Source organism: Gadus morhua, chromosome 13 (genome assembly GCF_902167405.1).
Source record: "Gadus morhua chromosome 13, gadMor3.0, whole genome shotgun sequence".
Lineage (NCBI taxonomy): Eukaryota > Metazoa > Chordata > Actinopteri > Gadiformes > Gadidae > Gadus > Gadus morhua.
In genome coordinates, this window is record NC_044060.1 from 24,162,228 (window position 1) to 24,172,227 (window position 10,000).

Consider the following 10,000-nt stretch of genomic DNA (forward strand, 5'->3'; position numbering starts at 1 on the left):
CGAGGCGATTGCAACAGTGCCACACATGATCATATTTGAATATGTTTCGGGGTAGTAATTAGTAGGGATGTCCGATATTGGCTTTTTTGCCGATATCCGATATGCGATATTGTCCAACTCTAAATTTTCGATTCCGATATCAGCCGATACCGATGTCGATATTTGGGTTATTTATTTTTCCTCAAACCTAATTTAGGTAACATTACATATCTCCTGTTGTGGAATTAACACAACATGCTTAATGTTATTTTGATGCCCCATTGGATGCATTCTTGAATGCAACAAGGCTTTCCAAATGTTAACATTGTCTGTGCAAAATAAGAAAAATACTTCAACTTAATTTAAGGGAAAAGTGCCATGTTTATTTTTATTTTTTTAATGGTCTCAGACAATAGTTTGGATTACACTCTCCCTGAGATAATCTTGACAATGCCCACAACAAATAGGGCAAACTTGACTTCACAAATGATAAAACATTGTACCTGAACAACTATGTGCAACATGGCAGTATGTTTCTTTAACTAAAACTCAATAACCTTAATTGAATAAATGCACAAATATGAGTCAATTACAATGTGCACTGTACTGCACAATTTTGAAAACATTTATTTGAGCTATAAAAAAAAAAAATAAAAAAAAAAAATCGGTTTTAAGGCAAAAAAAATCCGATACCGATATTGACCGATATTACATTTTTATGCTAATATCGGGCCGATAATATCGGTGGGCCGATAATATCGGGCATCCCTAGTAATTAGCTGTCGATTTTGGAGGCCTTTATCAATAATGACCAGCTATAGATTTGCTTCCCGATGGAGATTTTTGACAAATTGCATGTTATTTAGCATCTACACGTTAAGCTGAGTCCAATGAGATCAAGCTCGCCTAGACCTAGGTGTACCATGTAAAATACATGTTACCATTTGCTAGAGTGTCATGCTGGGTGTCATTGGACTCAGCTCAACGTGTAGATGCTAAATAACATGTCATTTGTCACACATTTCTATCGGGAAGCAAATCAATAGCTGCTCATTATTGATTAAGGCCTCCAATTTCAACAGCTAATTACTACCATTAAACATGTTCGAATATGCTCATGTGTGGCACCGTTGCAATCGCCTGGAAGCGTAGATGTTGAAGGACACCTTGTTCGCTCTTACGCCACCGGGAAGATATTTACATGCTTCTGATTGACTACTAATGAATTGATTCAGCTATTCCCCCAGAAGTCTGGGGTCAAAAGGTCAAAAGGAGCCGGCACCACGCCGCTTATGAGACAAAAGTTAATGTGTATTTCTCTCATAACTTTTTGTCATTATTAAAGAGAGGCCTGATTCTCAGATATGCAGGTTGGATGGCTAGGGTGTAGGTCTGGGAAGAACTTCAGGCCAAAATTTTGCAGGCGAGCCGCTGGGTGCAGGTGCAACGAGATGGAGCACTTGCTGAGTCATTTCCTGTAGGGCTGGAGCCACAGGTTGAAGCGTATGCGTCCTTTGAGACCCCCTTTGATATATAAGAGACCTCAAAGTACAGTTTACTTAAATGTTGTCGACCCAGTCACCTATTGCATCACTTCCTTTAGGGCTTCGGCCTCCTAATTGATCATTGTAGTATAATTGAAAGCCCTCTTTCATATATATGATACCTCCACCACTGGGACGTGGCAACAATTCTCCAAATCCATATGGGGAGGGGGGGGGGGGGGGGTGATGCTTGTGGACAGTAGGGTTGTACACTAGACATAAATAGGAAGCAAACTCAGGAGAAGGAATGACCTCTCACAAATATATATTTAATAAATTGTTTCAAATAACCCTGCCTCGTTAAATCATTGAGCTTGGTGTTTTTCTTTCAAAAATAGGTTATAGAAGAAGTCTAAACTGCAGAAAATAAAAACATCCAAGCTGCCTTTTAAGGATACCTTGGAATATCTGTCTATTTTTTAACCATCGGACCCTAGTTTACGACAAAAACAACACAATGGACGGCAGCTCCTTTGCTGCGTGGTTTTTAGAGCCATGTAAGGATTAGAGGGGCTGGTCGATAGCAACCACCATAGCAACCATGACGGTCAAGTGACTGGATGCAGCCCCGTTGAAAAAAATAGAATACCACCCTACACACTGAGGAGAATAATGATATTTAAATTATTATGACCATGAAGTCTTTATTTGCATGGGTTTACATTTCGTTCTGTGTAGCATGGAAAAATCGGAGAAACACTCCCATTCAGAATGCATTGGTTTACATTTCGTTCTTTGGAGCACAGTTATTTTTATTTATTTATTTATTTTCAGTTTTTGTGGAGGTGCTTCAAAGATGCTAATTTTTCTGCAATAATCCAAAATCCAATGGAAAAACCCGTTGGCTTTTTGTCAAGGGAAACCCAGGTCGACGCTAACTTCCGGGTTGGCCAACATACGTCATCCCTCCACCACTCTATACTGTAAAAACACATGTTCAAGTTGAATGATAATGCATGAATCTATTCGTGCTATTCATGACAATTATTTTTGCCATGGTGGATCCAGATCTGTTCCCGAGCATTTCTGCACCTCGGGCAACAGCGCAGGGTTGCCAGGTCCTGCCTGCAAAAAACGTCCTGCCCACATACCGTTCCAAATCCACCCAAAATGTCCTAGAAGCAGCCCAAGTTGTTGTTTTAGCAGCGAAATGCATTGTGTGTGTGTGTGTGTGTGTGTGTGTGTGTGTGTGTGTGTGTGTGTGTGTGTGTGTGTGTGCGTGCGTGCGTGCGTGTGTGCGTGTGACGTGTGTGTGTGTGTGTGTGTGTGTGTATGTGTGCTAACACGCTATTTTATGTTGAAATGCGACGTAATCCAGTGTTCATGAAAACGTACACTGTCAACGTATGCTTTTGGCGACTGGGTTGGCTCTCAGATAAACGTGTTTCACGTCACAGGGTTTGGGAGGAAAGGGCGGGCCTTCTGAGAGGGGGTTCCGGGGGTTTCCTTCCGGGCGGGAGTTTTGGTTGTTGTAGTTTTCCGGTGGAGCTGTATGGGGTCAGAACAGTCTCATTAATAATGAATGCACAGAGAGGGACTCACAAATGTATTTTGTGATTTATATATAAATTACTCTCTTCCCACAAATACATTTCAATGCACACATAAATGGATATCGGTATGTATAAATGTAAAATAAATCCATAAACAAAAATAAGTTTCACAAACACATTTCTGATCCACACACAAATGTACCTTGTTTTAAATAAATGTAATAAAAATCCATAAATATATTAATTAAAACAATATTTGCAATTTTCATCACAATGTATTTGGATGTTGTAACATTTATATACAAACTGTTAAACTTGTATTTACAAGACGTTTTTCATTTGTGAATTTACTTGCATTTGTGTGGGAACTGGTCTGTATTTATGTGTGGATTTTTGAGACTCTCCTGACGTCGCTAGATTCACAAATGCATTTTTTTCAACAAGGAAGTCTCTGTAGCCAATCAGATGCCTCCCTCGTTTTCAGTCAACCACATGACTGCTGTGACTGGGTTTTTACGTCGGTGCCGTTTACTACTTTAACGGCACCGATAATCCCAAAACCCAGTCGAAATTAGATGGAAAAAGTGTGTGGCTAAACGTGACGCAGCATTTACTTCTTCACCACCTAGAGATTGTTATGTACGATCATTCAAAAAACCATGTTCTTTCCGATAGAGTAGACATTTGACAGAGAACCGGGAGGCTCGGAGGCTGGACTCAGAGGTCGGAACTGCAGCCATGTGATTGGCTGAAAACGAGGGAGGCATCTGATTGGCTACAGAGAGTTCCTTGTTGAAAAAATTGCATTTGTGAATCTAGCGACGTCAGGAGAGTCTCAAAAATCCACACATAAATACAGACCAGTTCACGCACAAATGCAAATAAGTTCACAAATGAAAAACGTCTTGTAAATACAAGTTTAACAGTTTGTATATAAATGTAACAACATCCAAATACATTGTGATGAAAATTGCAAATATTTTTTAAATTAATATATTTATGGATTTATATTACATTTATTTAAAACAAGGTACATTTGTGTATGGATCAGAAATGTGTTTGTGAAACTTATTTTTGTTTATGGATTTATTTTACATTTATACATACCGATATCCATTTATGTGTGCATTGAAATGTATTTCTGAGAAGAGAGTAATTTATATATAAATCAGAAAATACATTTGTGAATCCTTCTCTGTGCATTCATTATTAATGAGACTGTTCTGACCCCATAAGTAGGGAGTGAGACTGTGTTGGTGTGTGCGTGTGTGTATGTATGTGTGTCTTTAAGAGAATAGCGAGCAGGTGCGTGCTTAAATGTAGCTCAATAGTCCTCTGAAGAATAAATCCCGCCTCTGAGGCACTTGGTTCCATGTTTAAATGTCTATGGAAAATAACATGGGAGTTTTGAATGATCGTACGAGACAAACTCTGTAGGTGGTGCATGAGTAAGGCTGATCAGGTTTTGAACTACACACTTTTTCCATTTAGATTCCACTTGGGTTTTGACTGTCCGGGCCGTTACCGTAGGTGGGCCCTGGTGCCATTTCGGTGAAGACAAACTATGAAACATTGCCGTCAGTGGCAGTCACTACGTCCAGTTACGCCCAGGTAAGACTTCCTCCGAGCAGGACAGACGGACGGACTTCAGTGGGGGTTTCAGACCATCTGTCTAACCTTCTCAACGAGCCTGTAGCCAGAGGGGGCGCCAATATGCCAATTCCCCACACAATGTTATGGTACCCATACCCACGCATGGGCGTCAGTTTTGTTTGAAATGTGCTGGGGACAGAGACGCATTCGGAAGTACATTTTCAGAAGTGCTGGGTACAATGAGGATGCACTCTTTTTTCTCTCTTTAGTGCCGGTAATGAAAGGTTCTGAAAGATGGCATACCCATGTAGCTAATTACTAAGGAATAAAATGTAAACAAAATCTGTCTGGCACGTTTTATGAAGAAAACGTTTCCAAAAAGCATCGGACATATAACCCACTATGTTCTGCTCCATGTATCCAATGTTGACAACGTGACTGACATGATATGGCTAAGCTACCAACGTAAACAAGAGGCGCTAGGAAAGGAATTTAACTGCGTGTTTAATTTCAGAAGGGCCAAACGTGTGGCTACACACAGCACTACAAAAGTCGTCAAGATTAAAAAAAGAAAAAAATATTTGTTGCACAGCTGAACGCTCTATCACATCATGAGCTGGCTGTTCTCAATTCACAACACGCATTCCATCAAAACTAGCCTACATCAGGCATTCTGACCAAAACTCATGCACTCCCCACAATTATTCCAGAATTCAAGCAAAGCAAGAATGACCAACAGTCACTTTGTGTCAACAAGAGACGGACTCCACCGACTATCAATTGCAAGTTAAAACAGTCGACCACTTGAATACAAAAAACACAAAAGACCTCGCCACAGCACCAGCAAATCTAAAGCAATAAATATCGCGTCTTACCTTTATTTATGTGGCGGTGGTCTGCAGACGCATCCCGTGGTGTAGCCAAGCACATCCATTTAATTCAACAGGTTATCGTTCTGATACTGTCCATGGTACTAGCAACCTGCTCTGGTGCTTTTTACCTATGTATTCAGCCTAAAATGAACTTGATTGTCTGATGCCTCATCATCCCAGCCAAAGAGTATTGGTATTATTAGTAATGGCTACTTGCCAAATCGAAAAAATAACTTCACAAAGTGGGTCTTTTTCCAATGTATTTGTTATCATTCGTAGCATTGATCAGCAGAGAAATAGTTTGCCACAGTCGTTTTTTGTGAGAGACTTTTCATTTTGAATGTTATGGACTTTTGGAAGGAAGTGTGCTCATTCATAATACTGTCAGATACTGTTCCCCCTCTGTTCCATAGGGAAGGAGGCTCACACATCTTTCAAATTCATACTGCTAACTTCTTTCCCCACAACAGATAAGTCTTGTGATTTTCAGGCTGATATCACTAAATTTGACCATTTAGAACAGGGGGAACGCATCCTGACAGCTTGGAATATTACTGTCAGATACTGTTCCCCCTCTGTTCCATAGGAAAGGAGGCTCACACATCTTTCAAATTCATACTGCTGACTTATTTCCCCACAACAGATAAGTCCTGTGATTTTCAGGCTGATATCATTCAATTTGACCATTTAGAACAGGGGGAACGCATCCTGACAGCTTGGAATATTACTGTCAGATACTGTTCCCCCTCTGTTCCATAGGAAAGGAGGCTCACGCATCTTTCAAATTCATACTGCTGACTTATTTCCCCACAACAGATAAGTGCTGTGATTTTCAGGCTGATATCATTCAATTTGACCATTTAGAACAGGGGGAACGCATCCTGACAGTCATTATCTGACAGTAATATTTCAAGCTGTCAGGATGCGTTCCCCCTGTTCTAAATGGTCAAATTGAATGATATCAGCCTGAAAATCACAGCACTTATCTGTTGTGGGGAAATAAGTCAGCAGTATGAATTTGAAAGATGTGTGAGCCTCCTTTCCTATGGAACAGAGGGGGAACAGTATCTGACAGTAATATTCCAAGCTCGATTTATTTAATTTTTTTTAACAAGTGGTGGCTACAAAATGAATCTTGACGAAGTCTGATGGGGACACGTCCCCGGCGTCATCGACGCCTATGTACCCACGTAATTTGGCTCCCCCCACAAATACAGCGCGCCGGGCGGCTGCCCGGTTCGTCCGTGCCTATAACCGCCACTGATTGCCGTTACATCCAACCTTGACTGGGAGAGTCGTGACGTCCTAAGCCGGAGCAAATCCGCGTTAGCACAATGTTTCTTCATAATAGTTAACTACTCAACTATTTGCTCACAGTTTTATTTTCATACCGGCTTCGTTTTCAGCTGTTTTCATTGAAGACGCCCAACGTCTGCCCATTCTGACACTCCTATTGCGACACGCCCAATGTGAGCTCCAGGAAATTGAAAATGAAATTAATTGTATGTTGTATTGTCCATTTTATCATGATTTATTCAAGAAGGTCGATGTGAAAGAAGTTCATTATATGTGTGATGCAGATATGTAAGCCTGGCTGTTCCAATATAGGGGGATTATTTGCACGGCGGATGTGCGTAGAAAGATGGCAATAAGAAAATTTGTTTGACCGGTTGCAATGGTTATCTCTGTGTGGTTAATTTGCAGTCGTGGTGTTAATTAGCGATTACCTCAGCTACTAGTACTACTTCAGCTACTCCTACCAATGCAACCACTACTATTACTACTACTACTTCAGCTATGTACTACTACTACTTCAGTTACTACTACTACCAACATTACTACTACTCCTACCAATACAACTACCAGAACAATTATTACTACTACTTCAGCTACTATCGAATACTTCAGCTTCTACTACTACTTCAGCTAGGCCTACTACTACTAGTTCAGATACTACAAATACTTCAGCTACTACTACTACTTCAGCTGCTACTACTACTTCAGCTTCTGCCTACTATTTCAGCTACTACTACTATTACTTCAGCTACTACTACTACTTCAGCTACTATCTACTACTTCAGCTACTACTACTACTTCAGCTACTTCTACTACTACTACTTTCAGATTCTTCAGTTTAATTCATTTTACATTTCTTCATTTTCAGCAATGCTTTGCGCTTGTCATTCAGCCGTCAGCATTCACACACGTTTTCTGCAGGAAATGCAATTTCTAGTTTCCTCCTTCCACAATATTTCACCTATAGACAATATTTCACCTATAGACTTCTATTATATATAGAATTTTATAATGCACACACACACACACACACACACACACACACACACACACACACACACACACACACACACACCCGCACACGCACACACACACACACACACACACACACACACACACACACACACACACACATAGCTTTATTCCAATTTGATTTTATCATTTTGAACTCTGTTCAAATCTCTCACTTGATTAAAGCTATTCAATTAGCTTGTCAATTGTGGCACCCATTGCACTCCTGACCATCCCTGGAAGAAGGGCTCCCCTGCACTGCGTTTCTTCTCAAGATTTCTTCCTTGCTGATTCAAGGGAGTTTTTTCTTGCCCGTGTGGGGGCATGGGTAAAGGGGGGTGTCACAGATATTTGGCCTGTTAAGCCCTTTGAGACTGTAATGGTGATTAAGGGCTATACAAATAAAATTGAATTGAATTGAATTCAACATTTCTACTGCCTACTACTACTACTCCTACTACTACCATTACTTCTACTACTGCCAGTACTTCTACCAATACTACTCCTCCGAGTACTACTTCTACCATTACTACTACTACTTCAGCTACTACTACTACTTCAGCTACTACTACCATTATGACTACTACACTACAACAACAATTACTACTACTACTTCAGCTACTACTGCTACTTCAGTTACTACTACTACCATTACTACTACTCCTACCAATACAACTACTAGAACAATTACTACTACTACTTCAGCTACTACCTAATACTTCAGCTACTACTACTACCTCTGCTACTACAACTACTTCAGCTACTACAACTACTTCTGCTACTACTACTACTTCAGCTACTACTACTACTTCAGCTTCTGCATACTACTTCAGCTACTACTACTGCTTCAGCTACTACTACTGCTTCAGCTACTACCAACTACTTCAGCTACTACTACTACTTCAGCTACTACCTACTACTTCAGCTACTACTACTACTACTTCAGCTACTACTTATACCTCAGCTACTACCTACTACTTCAGCTACTACCTACTACTTCAGCTACTTCTACTACTACTTCAGCTACTACTATTACTTAAGCTACTACCTACTACTTCAGCTACTACTACTACTTCAGCTACTATTACCACTTCAGCTACTGCTACTACTTCAGCTACTACCTACTACTTCAAATACTACTACTACTTCAGCTACTACAACTACATCAGCTACTACTACTACCTCAGCAACTACTACAACTTCAGCTACTACCTACTATTTCATTTACTACTACTACTTCAGCTACTACTACTACTACGTCAGTTAATACCTACTACTTCAGCTACTACTATTACTTCAGCACTACCTACTACTTCAGCTTCTACTACTTCAGCTACTACTATTACTTCCTCTTATACTACTACCTCAGCTACTACTACTACTACTACTTAAGCAACTACTACTACTACTAGTTCAGATACTACAATATACTTCAGCTTCTACTACTTCAGCTGCTACTACTACTACTTCAGCTACTTCAGATTCTTCAGTTCAAGGAAATGCAATTTCTAGTTCTCGACAAACTTTGGGACCTATCTCCTTCCAGAATTTTTCATCTAGAGACTATATTGAAAATGTAAAATATTCAGAAAAGCTTGGAATCACGTGCTTCTTTTCAGACTTTTCATATATTTTATTCTTTTTTAGAGTTTATATTTACTGTCCATGTTTATCCATCTGTTCATAAATAAATTATTTCATTCATATTCATCCTTGTTATCACCAGGGCTGATTTCAAAACTGAGAAATTAACGAATTGGAACGTTGCCAAGAGTGGGCCAAACCACAAGGTTGAAAACATGAGGGGTGAGCAATTAGTCTGCTGCTCGCTGCTTATCCAACGATCAGCCTCTTGCCAACAGAAACAGTTCTGAAAATAGACAGGCTGCTATTTATCCTGCTCTTTATGATAACATGCATATAACAGGTCAGATGGAGATGAATGTGTTGCTTTGGTATCTGTAGGCGAAGTAGAAAAGTGATCTGGTAGTTCAACCAGCATTCTTTGGCCATCCAGGTATCAGAATTAATGAGAACTGGAATCAGGTCCAGAGCATCATTGTGATATCTAGCCTCTCACTCACCCTGGACATGCAGCTCCTGGCAGTCCTAGGGACCCATGGAGATGGTTCTGGTCCCAGTAGGGCGCTACCTGCTTGTGTTATTCTTTGGATATGCCTTTCTCTGTCTATGTTGCTCCAAAGCCCTGCTT

The 10,000-nt window shown here is 40.2% G+C and overlaps 1 protein-coding gene across 1 annotated transcript in view; it reads right to left on the reverse strand.

The window, feature by feature from the left end:
• si:ch211-236d3.4 (protein FAM107B) overlaps positions 1-10,000 on the reverse strand; it is a 27,362-nt gene that overhangs the window by 16,413 nt on the left and 949 nt on the right. The window lies entirely within an intron of this gene.